This window comes from Schistocerca gregaria, chromosome 4 (genome assembly GCF_023897955.1).
Source record: "Schistocerca gregaria isolate iqSchGreg1 chromosome 4, iqSchGreg1.2, whole genome shotgun sequence".
Lineage (NCBI taxonomy): Eukaryota > Metazoa > Arthropoda > Insecta > Orthoptera > Acrididae > Schistocerca > Schistocerca gregaria.
Window position 1 is genome coordinate 709,313,324 of NC_064923.1, and position 18,569 is coordinate 709,331,892.

General features: G+C 44.6%; 1 protein-coding gene across 1 annotated transcript in view; it reads right to left on the minus strand.

Annotated features, from left to right (window-relative positions):
- Positions 1-18,569, minus strand: part of LOC126267877 (Down syndrome cell adhesion molecule-like protein Dscam2) — a 1,296,028-nt gene that overhangs the window by 776,881 nt on the left and 500,578 nt on the right. The window lies entirely within an intron of this gene.

An 18,569-nucleotide genomic window follows, 5' to 3' on the forward strand; every position in this document is an offset into this window, starting at 1 on the left:
TTGTTTCCTATTTTTGGACAAGTGCGTAGAAATCATAGTGTTACTAATTCAGAACGTAAATCTAATTTAAGGCAATAGTGTCATCCTGCTGTTCTCTAGCGGCGTCATGTTGCAACCGTCCTTTTCCTCATCAGCACTCGGCTACACTCATTGCTGCATTCGGAACGCAGGAGCGCGAATAGAGCAGTCGCGCTTGCGGAGCGGTGTTTGGCCAGGGCTACTCGGGAAGGGTAAGATCGGGGCCGTGATAAAGCGTTTAAAGAGCATGGTAGTAAACGGACGGGGACATGGCCACCAAATTAACATGATCTCAACCCTACTTGTAAGATTTCAATGACGTTCCGGAAGCAGTCATTACGAGCACGAACTTATTACGCCATAGAAAATGCGAACGCAACACTGGCCCAATAGTAAATACGTAATCCTCATGGAGCACTTGCTGCAGTGCCTGAAACGTTGTCTTTTTATACAACATGGCTACGTGATCACAAACCGGAAACGTAATAGCGGCCGTAGAAGCATACACTCGCACGTAAGAAATATTCAGTGGCATTAAAGAAAGAAGTTATGTACTAGAGGGGCCTGGGGGCGGGGGGTAGGAGTTGTAAGTTTCAGTGGATACGACGGTTAGCACTGTATGTATGCCGGTATGGTTTAGCCATTGAGAAAAACTCTCTAGCACACACACACACACACACACACACACACACAAACATACACATCGTGTCTACCAGGCCAATGCGGCGCTGGTGGCATTTGCCTGCGCCTGGACGCCCAAATTCCGGCGGCCTTTCGTTGCGCGTGGCTAACGTAGCGCGTCGTTGCAGTAGCGCTGGAGGGCCGACAGTTTGCATACACTAGCCGCCATATCGCGCGGAATAAAAACGGCCGTTATCTCGGAGCTGCAGCCCCCACGCTGTCCCGGAGCGTCGCTGATAAGAGCGCGCGAGCTGTCCGCTGTGTCGTGCCTTGTTGCAGCACGTGTACACGTCTGGGGGCGCTGTCGATTCTCTGTCTCTCTCTCTCTCCCTCTCTCTCTCTCTCTCTCTCTCTCTCTTTTTTTTTTTTTTTGCTTATCTTTCTGCATCTACGAGGTTGGTTCAGTAAGCAGTTCAACAAGGAGACCTCTACGGCTATCAGTACCACTGTGCCAAGTCATCGACTACTGACTGAGGTACTATCATACACCACTGGCCATTAAAATTGCTACACCACGAAGATGTGCTGCAGACGCAAAATTTAACAGACAGGAAGACGATGCTGTGATATGCAAATGATTAGCTTTTCAGAGCATTCACACAAGGTTGGCGCCAGTGGCGACACCTACAACGTGCTGACAAGTTTCCAACCGATTTCTCATACACAAACAGCAATTGACCGGCGTTGCCTGGTGACACGTTGTTGTGATGCCTCGTGTAAGGAGGAGAAATGCGTACCATCACGATTCCGACTTTTATAGATGTCGGATTGTAGCCTATCGTCATTGTGGTTTATCGTATCACGTCATTGCTACTCGCGTTGGTTGAGATCCAATGACTGTTAGCGGAATATGGAATCGGTGGGTTCAGGGGGGTAATACGGAACGCCGTGCTGGATCCCTACGGCCTCGTATCACCAGCAGTCGAGATGACAGGCATCTCATCCGCATGTCTGTAACGGATCGTGCGGCCACGTCTCGATCCTTGAGTCAACACATGGGGACGTTTGCAAGACGACAACCATATGCACGAACAGTTCGACGACGTTTCCAGCAGCATGAACTATCAGCGCGGAGACCTTGGCTGTGGTTACCCTTGATGCTGCATCACAGACAGGAGCGCCTGCCATGGTGTACTCAACGACGAACCTGGGTGCACAAATGGCAAAACGTCATTTTTTCTGATGAATCCAGGTTATGTTTACAGCATCGTGATCGTCGCATCCGTGTTTGGCGACATCGCGGTGAACGCACATTGCAAGCGTGTATTCGTCGTCGCCATACTGGCGTATCACCCCGCGTGTTGGTAAGGGGTGCCATTGGTTATACGTCTCGGTCAGGCCTTGTTCACACTGAATGCACTTTGAACAGTGGACGTTACATTTCAGATGTGATACGACCCGTGGCTCTACCATTGATTCGATCCCTGTGAAACCCTACATTTCAGCAGTGTAATGCACTACCGCATGTTGCAGGTCCTGTACGGGCCTTTCTGGATACAGGAAATGTTCGACTGCTGCCCTGGCCAACACGTTCTACAGATCTCTCACCAATTGAAAACGCCTGGTCAATGCTAGGCGAGCAACTGGCTCGTCACAATACGCCAGTCACTGCTCTTGATGAAGTGTGGTATCGTTTTGAACCTGCATGGGAAGCTGTACCTGTACACGCCATACAAGCTCTGTTTGACTCAATGCCCATGCATATCAAGGCCGTTATTACGGCCAGAGGTGATTTCTCACGATCTATGCACCCAAATTGCGTGAAAATGTTATCACATGTCAGCTCTAGTATAATATATTTGTCCAATGAACACCCGTTTATCATCTGCATTTATTCTTGGTGTAGCAATTTTAATGTCCAATGCTTTATTATCATCTCAAATATGTGATTCGTAAGTTTCAACTCCCTATATGTCCAATGTTTCAGGGGAATTAGCTGTTGCAACCTGAACTAAAGGTTATCGGTAATCGTTAACTTGAGATTGTACTGTGATGGGGGCAGGGAGGGTGGGGAGTGGTAGGAGGGAGGGAAATCACACACTAACAAGTTGCAGTCTCGTTTCTAGTTTGTATCACAACCACGTGCCCTAAACAATGTTATCACAATAAAAGTCGACTATGTACTATTGTTCACTGCGAAAGTGCTGTGTAATAACAGTTCAAGTTTCAAAATCCTTTTGGCACTTATAATCAAATGTCAGTCACTAGGATTCATACCCCTTATAGGAAATTCTTTGACATCACAATTCTACTTTTCATACATGTAATTCCAATTCGAGGTAATTTTTCCAGTTTTTGAAGTGATCAACGTAGGATACGTTCATCGTAATTCGTTAGCAATATCGTTTCGTCCCTGCCCTCTTAATTAACTGTATTATATCCACTTCCATACCTTTAATCTTTTGAATACCAATGACACTACCGATGCTATTGCAAGGAAAATACATTTAGTTGTACACTCAGGTACTTCTACGAGTGTACAACATTCTAGTAGTGATCTATAGCGTTCAGAGCACGGCTTGGAGACTGCTACGTGACTGAAGGAGAGAGTGACATGTGCTCTTTTGTAGTAATCGCATTGGAGAGATCATTGCCAATGGAAGTAAGTAGGTCAAAAGTTACTGTAAAGTAAATTCTAGTCTTTACTACTGCTTCTATGACTTGTTCCGAAATGAAATCACTGGGGCCGGCCGAGGTAGCTGAGTGATTCTAGGCGCTTCAGTGCGGAACCGCGCGATTGCTACGGTTGCTGGTTTGAATCTGGGGCAGTAGGCCTATTTACTTTTGATACAGATTTATTAAATATTTTGGCCCATTTTCGCTTCTTATTTAGAACTATAATTTGTTTTAAGCGTTATTACTTCATGGGAGTTTCCAGTGTGGGACTGAGTCCAGGGAAAATGCGAAATTGATTTCAAATGTATGATATGAAATGACCAGTGATTGAAAATTGTATGTACTAGTGGCTCCAAAGTGAAATCACCTCCTTAAAACATTTCATTGTATATTTTTGGCCAATTTCTCCTTGTAATCATTGCTTACCATGATAAAGATGTTAATTCTGTGAAATATTTTAAAATTAAATTCTAAAGTGAAACCGCCTTCTTAAAACATTTTCTTGTTTACTTTTTGCCGATGTCTTCTTGTATTCTTGCTTACTACGATAATAAAGATTAATTTAAAAAAAATAAAAAAATAGTTTTTCCTTAATGTTTGGACTCGACGGGTTACCACGAACATGTGCCTTGCGTGCTTACTCCGGCCCCAGACACGACGAACTCCCCACACTGCTGACTCAAACAATTCCTATCAACAGCATTAGCCGTGCTGCTAAGCTGAGTGGTATACTTACAAGGTAAACAATCACACTTTGCAGCGGGGCGTGAATTGCAGGTTCCCCTAGATTACAATTTTCTGATGTATTGGGACTCGAACCTAGGAAATTTGCCTTTCGCGGATTGTTTGATTGACTCAGTTATCCAAGCACAACTCCCGAACCGGTTCCACGTTAGTCCCAGTTTGGCACACAGTTTTAATCTGCCAGGAAGTTTCAACGGAAAGGTTAATAGCTGTGAATATCTTCCTAGTATCCATCTTGTCCCTGTTTCACTGAAATACAATATACAATATAATTATAATATTATTATAATTATCGTAAATTTTTAGCTCAATAGATAACAAAACGTTCATAATTACTGAAATATGCCACTGTTTATGAAAGGTTATAGGAGAGATTGCAGTAACTAAGGATCTATTTTACTGCTGAAATTTTGCAAATTGTTTGGCGAAGTGATGTATTATAGAATGGTATGTTATCTTAGCAACAATAGTATCCTCAGCAAATCAGTTTGGCTTTCGAAGAATTACACTACAGAGAAAGCCATTTACATATTTACTAAACAAATGGTAGAAACATTAAACAATAAAATAGCGCCGGTTGGTATTTTCTGCGGGTTATTGAAGGCACTTGGCTGTGTGAATCACTGCTGTTCCTCATACATGTAAAGGATCTTCCATCCAATATAAAATAAGCAGAATTAGCTCTTACACTAGTATTGTAATCAACCCAAGCATGCGTACAGAAACAGAAGAAATGTAAACAATGTTATTAAATGTATCATTGACCGGTTTTCTCCGTGTGGTCACACCTTCAGTTTTAACAAGACACAACATATTCAGTTCTGCACATCTAGGAGCGCTACATCAATAAGTGTAATATATGGTGAAGAAATAATACATGAAGTGGAAACTTGATGAGAATTTACATTGAAACTCCTAAAGCAACTTATGTCAGCCACATTTGCACCTAGAATCATTGCAAGTCTTGGAGAGAGACAAATCCGTAAATTGACATATTCTACGTATTTTCTTTCAATAGCGCCACTTGCAATAATGTTCTGGGGTAACTTATTTTAGAGGAGTCATTGTTGTTCAGAAACGTGCTGTAAGAATATTATGTGGTGCTCAACCACGACAGTCTTGTAGACATCTGTTTAAGGAGTTGGACATTCTGTTTCACAGTGTATTTATTCTCTCATGACGTGCATGATTACAGTACCAGAAAGAAAAATGACATTCATTACTAAACGTTAAGGATGTCTTCAGCACAAAAAGGGGTGCACAATGCTACAGCAAATTTCTGATCACTTATCCAGTGATATAAAATGTTTCACAGACAGCGAAGTAAAAATTGAAAACAAACAGAAAAAGTTTCTCCTTGGCAACTCCCATCCCGTAGGAAAAAAGGTGGTGAGTAGGCATATTCACAAATAGGCATATTCACAAATTAATTTGCGATGAAATGTAAAATGTCTCGCTCCACAGCATTAAGAGTTATCGTGCAAAATGAAATACGGACTATAAAACTAATTAATTAACAAACCATTATGTACCGTACGAAGTGTGTCTCCCAAATTGGGTTCCGTCCTTTCATTCTAACGTCCCATGTCCTGGTTATCATTCATATTAACATGTTTATGGGAAGATACAATGGCAGAAGTCCACGTAAAACAAAAGGGAAGCTAGCCTGGTAAACATTTGATCGTGTAAACTCTGGTATTTCTACAAGTGGTTTACACCGACTTGTCTTATCATTGTGGTTTTGAACATGATTCTGAAAGTCATTTAAATTTTAATTATTATCAGTCCAGTAAATAAGTGAGTGTTTGTAATGTCCCCACAGAAAATACCCTCTACCACGCACCAATTAATCATTTTCAATCAAACCATCCACATTCATTCACTTTGGAAAAGTTATCTGATCTGATTTTCTCGTAATACATGCGGCGACAGCTCGTCGACGCCAAAGTATTTTCTAGTGCGTTTATTTTTTGAAATAACAGAGATGCATATATGCATTCTCCATGGTTGTTAGAGTGGTAACTAAGACAACTTCTGGAGTATCGGTTGAGGGATTGACGTGTTTCTGAGAGATACACATTCTGTTTTTCTTCTCGTTAAAGCGAGCCAATTAACATTTGTGCCGCTAGCGGTTTCTTTGAAGAGAAAGAAATTGTAAAAGGAAAATAATTAAGGCGTGGAATCACCGGAGATCTGGACATGTAATGGAGATGGATTTAATACACGATTTCCTCCGTAAATAAGGTTTGTGACTTTTTTGTTCTGGAGTGAATGAACGAATGAGTTTTTTCTGAATCATTTGATGATCACGTTGGCCCTGTAATTAGTGGGGAAGTTTCAGCTGTGTCGAAGACAGCCTGCAATCACTGAGTCTGTGTTAAATCGTCCAAAAAGGCTTCGTACACATTCGCAATATTTTGTAAAAGGAACAAATTGTCCAACCGATTGATTCTTCCGACTGCCTGCAGTGTTTAACAGTAATAATAAATGTAAAGATCTCTTACAGCAAGCCAGCCGCTGATTACCAAGACGAAGGACTCCACCATAGATCCTATTTGGCTGATTTCACGTCATGAAATATTATATTAAAAACCGTACATAGATAAAGGAGAGAAAGAGAGAGAGCGAATGAAAATGGAGATAATACTAATAATCCTCCATTAGTCTAATTTTTCGCCTGTCTTATCACGGATCAGTTAAGAACTGAGAGGGCCTTACTTTACTGTATAGATTTATGTGTGAAGGTGAAGGGATCTTAAAGGCAACAAATACACGTCTATACAGACAAGACATTACACAGAGATAGCGGCTAGCTGCATTCATCATCTATTCTTAGATAAAGAGACGGCAACTTAATATCCGAACATTAAAATGTTAAATGTTGTATTGAAGGTTTTCTGATGACGGTCTCTGTTAGATATTTAATCGGTAAATTCAATATAGCTTTGAAACTGCTTGAAGTAACTTGTCTGTGGTTGACATTATGTTATTGATATTGAGACAGGTTGTTTTTAGCAACCATATTTCTATCCGTGCGGTACAAATTCAAGTTTTCAGTAAATGTAGAAATGTACCGGAAACACACTGCCAGTCGATTCCAGCCTTTTATCCTACGGGTCCTAAGACTCCTAATATTATTCGTTGCATTTAGAAAGAGCACAGCTGCCCATGTATGAGTATAGACTTCCTCGGCGTACACTGCTGATACAAGGTTCTCGAGTGTCCAGCCGAGCGTCAATATTGAGAATTAGCAGTGTTCAAAGAAAATTATTATTTTTTAAGTCAGGGAGGGGAGGTGTTGGGGGAGGGGCGGGAAAGAGGCAGCGGGTCTGAGCCGGCGGGCGGGGTGTTGCTAGCTACACTACTGCCCATTAGAATAGCTACACCAAGAAGAAATGCAGATGATACACGGGTATTCATTGGACAAATATACTATACTAGAACTGACATGTGATTACATTTTCACGCAATTTTGGTGGATATATCCTGACAAATGAGTACCCAGATCAATCACCTCTGGCCGTAATGACGGCCTTGATACGCCTGGGCATTGAGTCAAACAGAGCTTGGACGGCGTGTACAGGTACAGCTGCACATGCAGCTTCAACACGATACCACACTTCATCAAGAGTAGTGACTGGCGTATTGTGATGAGCCAGTTGCTCGGCCACCATTGACCAGACGTTATCAGTTGGTAAGAAATCTGGAGAATGTGCTGGCCAGCGTAGCAGTCGAACATTTTCTGTATCCAGAAAGGCCCGTGCAGGACCTGCAACATGCGGTAGTGCATTATCCTGCTCAAATATAGGGTTTTTTCAGGGATTGAATGAAGGGTAGAGCCACGGGTCGTAGCACATCTGAAATGTAACGTCCACTGTTCAGAGTGGTGTCAATGCGAACAAGGCCTGACCGAGACGTGTAATAAATGGCACCCCATACCATCACGCCGTGTGATACGCCAGTATGGCGATGACGAGTACACGCTTCCAATGCGCGTTTACCGCGATGTCGCCAAACACTTATGCGATAATCATGATGCAGTAAACAGAACCCGGATTCATCCTAAAAAATGACATTTGCCATTCGTCCACGCAGGTTCGTCGTTGAGTACACCATCGCAGGCGCTCCTGACTGATGCGATGTCAAGGGTAACCGCAGCCAAGGTCTCCGAGCTGATAGTCCATGCTGCTGCAAACGTCATCGAACTGTTCGTGCAGATGGTTTTGCCTCGCAGACGTCTCCATCTGTTAGGGATCGAGACGTGGCTACACGATCCGTTACAGCCATGCGGGCCGGCCGCAGTGGTCTCGCGATTCTAGACACGCAGTCCGGAACCGTGCGACTGCTACGGTCGCAGGTTCGAATCCTGCCTCGGGCATAGATGTGTGTGATGTCCTTGGGTTAGTTAGGTTTAAGTAGTTCTACGTTCTAGGGACTGATAACCTCAGCAGTTGAGTCCCATAGTGCTCAGAGCCATTTGAACAGCCATGCGGATAAGATGTCTGTCATCTCGACTACTAGTGATACGAGGCCGTTGGGATCCAGCACGGCGTTCCGTATTACCCTCTTGAATCCACAGATTCCATATCCTGCTAACAGTCATTGGATCTCGACCAACGCGAGCAGCTATGTCGCGATACGATAAACCGCAACCGCTAGAGCCTACAAACCGACCTTTATCAAAGTCGGAAAAGTAATGGTGCGTATTTCTTCTCCTTACATGAGGCATCACAACAACGTGTCACCAGGCAACACCGGTCAACTGCTGTTTGTGTTTCGGGAGGACGACGGTTCAATCCCGTCTCCGGCCATCCTGATTTAGGTTTTCCGTGATTTCCCTAAATCGCTTCAAGCAAATGCCGGGATGGTTCCTTTGAAAGGGCACGGCCGATTTCCTTCCCCATCCTTCCCTAACCCGAGCTTGCGCTCCGTCTCTAATGACCTCGTTGTCGACGGGAGGTTAAACACTAACCACCACCACCACCACCACCACCACTGTTTGTGTATGAGAAATCGGTTGTCAGCAATTTGTAGGTGTCGCCACCGGCGCCAACCTTGTGTGAATGCTTTGAAAAGCTAATCATTTGCGTATCACGGCATCTCTTCCTGTCGGGTAAATTTCGCGTCTGTAGCACGTCATCTTCGTGGTGTAGCAATTTTAATGGCCAGTAGTGTAAGATCTGTTAACTCAGGAGAAGCATTCTCAGAAATTTTGGGAACCACAGGTAAAGAGGAACACGTCTTACGTCCTGCTGCTGTTGCTTTATCGTTGTTAGACAGCTTGTTTGTCCGGCCTTGTAGCTGACATTCACTGAAGACCAAAAAACAACAGCAGCAGCCTGGGAGCTACGGGTCGCCCTGTGTCGAGATGTTCACGCCTTGTGGAGGCTCGCCACTGGCCGTGTGTGTTGGGACGCGCCAGCGCGTGGCGCGCGACGCCCTGTCTCCTTTAAGACCGCGAGGCGCTGTCGGCCGGTCGTTAGCCATACCGCCACCCCGCCGCGTCAGACGCCGGCCGCCGGGACGCCACGCGACGCCGTGCGACGCCGTGTGACGCCGCGCCTCCGCTCGTTACACGCGGCGCGCCAAGAGGCCTCAGCGTATCCCCACCCTCGTGTCCGGGTGTCTGTCACGTCGCTACTCCGCTTGCTGAACGCGCTACTCGGCAAGGGTGCATAAAACAGCTCCTTTGCCTCAAGCCCTAGCAACGTGCAGACGTCTCTGGCATCGGAGAACGACTACGGGTGAAAACGCAAGTCTTCCTTCCCTCTCTTTCTGAGGCGTCCCAGAGTTCATCTGCAGCTGGTACCGTAGCTCAGGAACACTTCACTTGCGTTAGGCATCTGGTTGACAAATGAGGCATGAAGTGCGTCCATAGGCCCTGGAGGAGCCACTCGTCACCGAACGACCGTCGAATCATCCTCTGAAAATTGCGTCATGGGATGCGGTATGGTGACATGCGCAGTTAGCACGCAGCTAAGAAGAACGGCGCATTTCGTCACAGGGTTATTTGGTAAGCGTGCTAGCGTTACGGAGATGTTTAGAAAACTCAAGTGGCAGACTCTGCAAGAGAGGCGCTCTGCATCGCGGTGTAGCTTGCTGTTCAGGTTTCGACAGGGTGCGTTTCTGAACGAGGTATCGAATATATTGCTTCCCCCTACTTATATCTCTAGAATGTAAAATTAGAGAGATTCGAGCGAGCACGGAGGCTTTCCGGCAGTCGTTCCTCCCGCGAACCATACGCGACTGGAACAGGAAAGGGAGGCAATGACAGTGGCACGGACAGTGGCACGTAAAGTGGCCTCCGCCACACACCGTTGGCTGGCTTGCGGAGTATAAATGTAGATGTAGATGTAGCTCAGTTTTCCTGTCCTGGAGCCGCAACCACTACGTCAAGTAGTTCCTTGTGGTGTCACCGCCAGACGCCACACTTGCTAGGTGGTAGCCTTTAAACCGGCCGCGGTCCGGTACTATACGTCGGACCCGCGTGTCGCCACTATCAGTGATTGCAGACCGAGCGCCGCCACACGGCAGGTCTAGAGAGACTTCCTAGCACTCGCCCCAGTTGTACAGCCGACTTTGCTAGCGATGGTTCACTGCCTACTTACGTTCTCATTTCCCGAGAAGGTAGTTTAGCATAGCCTTCAGCTACGTCATTTGCTACGACCTAGCATGGCGCCATTATCAGTTACTATTGATATTGTGAACTATGTACCGTCAAGAGCGACGTTCATCATTAATGGATTAAAGTTAAGTATTCCACCAGCTACGTCCGTTGTTTCTAAATTCTAATTTCCATGTCCTGTTCCAGACCTCACGCCAGCCTGCGTGAGCTAAATCGCGTGCCTTTCGGCCTCCTCTAGTAACACGGTGTTGGCTCTCCTGCCAACCACAAAAGTCCTCAATTCACTTCACGAGACCGAGAGCACCCCGTTCCAGTAGTCGCACCAAGGAGAAATTCCTGGCAGCTTTGGAAATCGAACCCAGTTCCTCTGCATTACTGTATATTACCGCATTCCTGTTTTTTTAGGCCTCAGTCCTCCAACTGTTTCATACGACCTGCCACGAATTTTACTCGTGCGCCAACATCATCATCTCAGAGTAGCAGTTTTAATCTAAGTCCTCAATTGTTAACTGGATGTATTCCGATGTCTGTTTTCCTCTACAGTTTTCATCCTCTACAGCTCTCTCCAGTACCATGGAAGTTATTCCCTGATGCCTTAACAGATGTCCCACTATCCTGTCCTTTCTTCTTGTCGGTGTTAGTTTGCAGGGGGATTAATGAGGTATAAAGGTCGAACAGTTCCTCATAAGCCATACATTTCTATTACGGTATAGGGGTGTTAACCTTGTTGCACTTAAGGCCAAGTTGTGATTGAAATGAGCAACAAGTAGAGGAAGCTCGATTTTTTTTTGAGAGATTGAAAAGGCAAAACAAAAGATGTGTTTCGAGATTATGATTAATCATACTTTGGACTTTAGATTTTCATTAAAAAATGGCACCCTTAATTATGGTTTGATCAAGGGCCTACGAATTTGAAGTCTGCGTGCAGTGTAACCCCTCAGAAGTTGTCTCAAATGAAAGATGGATGACATCATTAAATTTATGGGAGGTTATACATAAACACAATGAAATAACTTTGACGGTATGGTGGAAAGTCGAACTTCGAGTTCGATATTTTGCGATTTGTTTCACTCTGTTTGGCTTTACAAAAAATAGTTGATGTTAATAAATTTCGCGTATTTTAGGTACAAGCTCCCAAAAATGTGATTAAATTTTGGGGGTGAAAGGTATAAGTTAATAGGTTGAACCGTTTTTATTTTGTAGTGCATGCAGTTTTGAAAAATCATTTCTCTGTTTAAAGTTTAGTGAAAACTTTTATATGTATTGTTAGTTCAATTTTCTTAAAACTACACCTTATATATTTTTGATGTCACTGAACACAAATTTAGATTTTCAAAATCGAACACGAATGTCACTTTCGTTCGCAGATATTAATTACACTAATGTCTCCGCGATTCTTGACGTCTCCTGGGCATTAAAGAGGCGGAACATGCTTTTTAGGAGTACTTACGTCTTAGCGTACGACGACATGTGTTTGATATTTTTTGAAGACCTCTCCTGTTCATCACCAATATCTCTGAGCTCTAGAGAAAAACTGGCACAGACATCAATCTCGAATATTGCATTCTCGTATCTGTCCTCGCCGTCCCAGAACACTCCTGGACCACCAAAACGATCATGTTCGACGATGCTGGCCGTACTCTCACATGGCGAGAGGCGAGAACAAGTTATGCACCCAAGCATATTGCCGGCATCCTCGGTTTAGTGGTCCAGGTGTTATGGTGTGGGGACGGCCAACGTTCCATAGGCGTACTGATCTCAGAATCTTTGTACACGTTACTCTCATTGGTCAACATTATTCATTACTCTGACTTCTTCCCTTTGTGCCTCTTCTCAGGGGTACTTTCGGTCCTGAATTTTTTTTTATGACAACGCGAGATCGTGTGAAACAGTCCAGGTGGGGGAGATCATGGAACGAGACCGACTGGCCTGCCCGTTCTTCCGACTTAAACGCCGTCGAGCTGTGTGGGATACGCTGGGGAGACTTACTGCGGCATGCCCGCGTGCACCACCAACCATCCGAAAGCTGTCAATCGCTCTGGTTAAGGACTGGAACGCCCTACCGCAAGAATTCCTTGCCAACATTTTGGGCAGCAAGCTATCACTTTGCAGGGCATGCACTGCCGTCCGTGGTGATCAAGTACTCTATCAAGAAGCATGTCCCGCCTTTTTTAATGCCCAGAGGACATCACGAATCTCGGAGACATTAGTGTAATTACTATCTGACAGCAGTGTCATTCGTGTTCGTTCATTGCGTATATCTTTCAGTTACCTTCTTTACTATAATGTAGCAGTTCTATCTATGTATGGTCCAAGTTTTGTCCAGCTATGTTTCTTGGCAGTTAAACACCGTAGGAATGTTAATTTCGCCCTTACGTTTTGTACATCAGCCTATTTAAGTTTATCTAAACCAATTTTAGAATTGGTATTGGTGTGAGGATCTACATCTACATCTACATGACTACTCTGCAATTCACATTTAAGTGCTTGGCAGAGGGTTCATCGAACCACAATCATACTATCTCTCTACTATTCCACTCCCGAACAGCGAGCGGGAAAAACGAACACCTAAACCTTTCTGTTCGAGCTCTGATTTCTCGTATTTTATTTTGATGATCATTCCTACCTATGTAGGTTTGGCCCAAAAAAATATTTTCGCATTCGGAAGAGAAAGTTGGTGACTGAAATTTCGTAAAAAGGTCTCGCCGCGACGAAAAACGTTATGCTGTAATGACTTCCATCCCAACTCGTGTATCATATCTGCCACACTCTCTCCCCTATAACGTGATAATACAAAACGAGCTGCCCTTTTTTGCACCCTTTCGATGTCCTCCGTCAATCCCACCTGGTAAGGATCCCACACCGCGCAGCAATATTCTAACAGAGGACGAACGAGTGTAGTGTAAGCTGTCTCTTTAGTGGAATTGTTGCATCTTCTAAGTGTCCTGCCAATGAAACGCAACCTTTGGCTCGCCTTCCCGACAATATTATCTATGTGGTCCTTCCAACTGAAGTTGTTCGTAATTTTAACACCCAGGTACTTAGTTGAATTGACAGCCTTGAGAATTGTACTATTTATCGAGTAATCGAATTCCAACGGATTTCTTTTGGAACTCATGTGGATCACCTCACACTTTTCGTTATTTAGCGTCAACTGCCACCTGCCACACCATACAGCAATCTTTTCTAAATCGCTTTGCAACTGATACTGGTCTTCGGATGACCTTACTTGACGGTAAATTACAGCATCATCCGCGAACAATCTAAGAGAACTGCTCAGATTGTCACCCAGGTCATTTATATAGATCAGGAACAGCAGAGGTCCCAGGACGCTTCCCTGGGGAACACCTGATATCACTTCAGTTTTACTCGATGATTTGCCGTCTATTACTACGAACTGCGACCTTCCTGACAGGAAATCACGAATCCAGTCGCACAACTGAGACGATACCCCATAGCTCCGCAGCTTGATTAGAAGTCGCTTGTGAGGAACGGTGTCAAAAGCTTTCCGGAAATCTAGAAATACGGAATCAACTTGAGATCCCCTGTCGATAGCGGCCATTACTTCGTGCGAATAAAGAGCTAGCTGCGTTGCACAAGAGCGATGTCTTCTGAAGCCATGCTGATTACGTGTCAATAGATCGTTCCCTTCGAGGTGATTCATAATGTTTGAATACAGTATATGCTCCAAAACCCTACTGCAAACCGACGTCAATGATATAGGTCTGTAGTTAAATGGATTACTCCTACTACCCTTCTTGAACACTGGTGCGACCTGCGCAATTTTCCAATCTGTAGGTACAGATCTATCGGTGAGCGAGCGGTTGTATATGAGTGCTAATTAGGGAGCTATAGTATCAGCGTAATCTGAAAGGAACCTAATCGGATGAAGAGAACTGGATTATAAGAATCAAAGTAGGAAGCTGATTGTTGTTGTGTTCGGCCAAGCAGAGGAGAGATCTTTCAACTGCTTTGGTATTGGGAAAGCAATTTCACGCGTGAATTAGAACGAATCGCTGGTCAGCTCTTGTGACGATGGGTCGTGTAGGTTGGAGCTCCATACAATATTGTTAAGTACGAGTAATAGCGAATTTTCATAAATTGTGACGTATCAGAAAAGTGTGGAGATCAAACGTGGATGCCGTTTATGAAAATTTCGGATTTTTTTTTTTTTCGTGTGAGTGGAATCTCTTCTGAAGGGTAAAAATTGTGCGTGGTGTGTTGTGCAGTCATTATCCTAAATTTCCTGAGCCCGAATGTGACGATTCGGGAACATCTGGGAGCAGAAAGTGGTCTTTTGCTTAGCGGTGCTCACTCTCGATCACGTGGCCGTGGGTTCGATTCTCGGCCGGCTCAGAGATTTTCTCTGCTTGGGACTGGATGTGCGTGTTGTTCTTATCATCATTTCGCCATCATCGACGCTCCAGTAGCCGTTGTCACTTCAAACAAAAAATTAGTACACCCTTTTAGAGGTTTCCAATTCACTGAAGATATATTTACAGATCAACGGTTCTCAGGTACAAGGTGTCGACCCATTCTGATAAAAGGCACACGTCTTGCAAAGTGCGCTGAGTTTTACGAGAGTGTGTGGGTGAACATTATCATATTGGAACAACATATCCCCTTCCTGTTACAAGAATGGCAAAAGAATGGGTCCAAAAACACTCTACGAGTACCGATCGGCGGTTAGAAACAGCACAAGTGAACGAGAGTTGTGGATTATCGCACTCCAGCCCATAAGCCCCAGTAGGACGCCAGTGTATCTTGGTGTCGACCCATTCTGATAAAAGGCACACGTCTTGCAAAGTGCGTTGAGTTTTACGAGAGTGTGTGGGCGAACATTATCATATTGGAACAACATATCACCTTCCTGTTACAAGAATGGCAAAAGAATGGGTCCAACAACACTCTACGAGTACCGATCGGCGGTTAGAAACAGCACAAGTGAACGAGAGTTGTGGATTATCGCACTCCAGCCCATAAGCCCCAGTAGGACGCCAGTGTATCTTGGACGAAAGTATTCTACGAAACAGTGCTCATCAGCTCGGGGTCGTACACGCAGACGAACATCACTTGTGTACAGACAGAATCTGCCTTTATCGCTGAAGACACGGCGCGCCACTCCATCTTCCAAGTGACCCTTTGACGGCGTCAGTCGAGCGGTGGACGTCGATGCTGTAGCGTGAGTGGAAGACAGGCAATAGGTGTTCAAAAGTGGTTCAAATGGCTCTGAGTACTATGGGACTTAACATCGAGGTCATCAGTCCCATAGACCTAGAACTACTTAAACCTAACTAACCTTACACCACACACTTCCATGCCCGAGGCGGATTCGAACCTACTACCGTAGCAGCAGCGCGGTTCCGGACTGAAGTGCCTAGAACCGCTCGGCCACAGCGGCCGGCGGCAAGAGGTGTCCGTGCCCGTAATCCCACTGCTAATACCTGATTCCCAACAGTTTGTGTTGACAGGTCTGCACTCACAAGCCACCTCATTTGAGCTGTGGTAGCTGTACGATCTGCCACTGCTGTCCTTCCAATACGACAATCTCGTCGGGCGTCTGTGCGGCGTGGACGACCAGAACTTCATCTAAGGTTATGAAAATGTTCACGTGTCCATTGAGATCAGCATCGTTGCACAGCTCACGCAGCACGTCCAGTTTGTGTGGCAATTCTCCGAAAGAACTAACCAGACATTCGGAAGGCCACAATTTCACCCCTTTCAAACTCGCCTCCTTGGTTGTAGGAAGCACGAGTGGGTCTCCGTGGCGAGGCTGCCTGCTTGCATCACGCGTTTGCACCATACTGAGCCTTCTGGCCGACCGCGGTGGTCTCGCAGCTCTAGGCGCGCAGTCCGGAACCGTGCGACTGCTACGGTCGCAGGTTCGAATCCCGTCTCGGGCATGGATGTGTGTGATGTCCTTAGGTTAGTTAGGTTTAAGTAGTTCTAAGTTCTAGGGGGCTGATGACCACAGCAGTTGAGTCCCATAGTGCAGAGCCATTTGAACCATGTTTTTTTAGCCTTCTGGCTGTGAGAATTTTTGTTAAAGGGTAAAAACAGACGGCGCTCTAGTAACCATGTCACTACGCTATCTGCTGTCGGACAACGTTGAAACCGTTATCAGTACATCTAATATCCCCCTGGTGGTAGACGGCCGGAGTAGCCGAACGGTTCTAGGCGCTTCAATCTGGAACCGCGCGACCGTTACGGACGCAGTTTCGAATCCTGCCTCGGGCATGGATGTGTGTGATGTCCGTAGATTAGTTAGGTTTAAGTAGTTCTAAGTTCTAGAGGACTGATGACCTCAGAAGTTAAGTCCCATAGTGCTCAGAGCCATTTGAACCATTTTGAACCCCTGCTGGTATATGGCGTCTTCGAATCAAAATAGACGTTGCCTTTCCAGTTCTTCTTTTTTTTCCGGCGGCGTATAAGCGAACTTTCAAAACTGTCAGACGGTGTGTGTTTGAAAAATATTCATCATCCAACAACATTGCTGTTCTTTCAGTGTCCACTCTGAATAATAATATTAAAGATTGTGCGGCAAGATTGATACAAGCTGTGTTCGTGTTCGTTTTTGCTTTTGTCTGGAGCTGTATACTGGGAGTGAGTTGGTAGCAAAAGCGTGTACAAAAGACACACAATGCAGAACGGAATCTTCTTCAAGCATGTAGAAAAATTTCACTGTCAGTCACAATGAAAGGATATTTATTTGTCACACAACCGGTATCGGGCTTGCGAGCATCCTCAGGTGTTTACATGAATGTATAAACACCTGAGGATAGGCGGAACCACGAAACCGGTCGTGTGGCAAATAAATAAACTTTCATTGTGACTGGTAGCGTAAATTTTTCTACACCCAACACGGAGTTCAATAGCATCCACTACTGATAAGATTCACTTCTTCGAGGATTTTTCTTTATTTAGTGTTATAGATGGATCTGGTAAAATCAGCTCATCATACACACTGTCGACATGGACGTATGACGCAGCTAGTTTTCTTACAGCTTTTCTCAGCTGAGAAGCATATACGCAGTCTCAGGGTAAGCCGTGTTTTTTGAGGATTTCACGAAATCTGAGTCCTTTCAATGTGAATAGGGAGTCAGAAAAATAAACCACACCGCTGCAAGAAGCAGTACGAGAGGTGAATCTGGCGGAGATGGCGTCTACAATTTTACTTCTTATCTACCCGTAGACAGAGAGAATCTATCGTTAATTCGAACTGGTATTGGTAAGTTAGATGGGAGTGGAATTTCGTTTGCAGCAATGAAGCTGCATCTATTGACGTCTGCATTGAATCAATTTAAAACAGGAGAAAACTTGCTTTTGTGGAGAAAATGAAGCTTAAACTCAAATGGCAAAAGATACGGCATTCCACGAAATCAATTCACTGAAATCTCTTGTTCCTTTGCCTTTGTAGAGCTATTGTGCCTGTGGCGAATAAATGACAACGGCATTCGCTCAAGCGAAATATGTGATAGAATTGTGGTTTACTTTTAATATTGTAGATACATCTGAAATAGGAAAACTAAACGACCTTACTACTGCGTACTTCGGCTGAATGAATGCCGTTCTCATTTATTCGTTACAGATACAGTATCTCTACAAATATAAAAGTACGAGAAATTTCTGGGAAATGCATTCACGAAATGCCGCAGCTTTTCACATCTCCATGAAAGCAGTTTTTCTTTTGTTTAAAAGGGATTAAATTCATCACTGCCGAGCGGAATATTTGTCAGGCTGTGCGGTTTAGTGATGCGATTTGATGGTATTGTCTCAATATGATATATACATAATTTCTTTTATTCTGTTCCACGAAATTACAAAAGAATAAGGCACTCTAATAAGGGTTTGGTCGCAGTAGTAGTGAAACAGGATTATTTTGCTG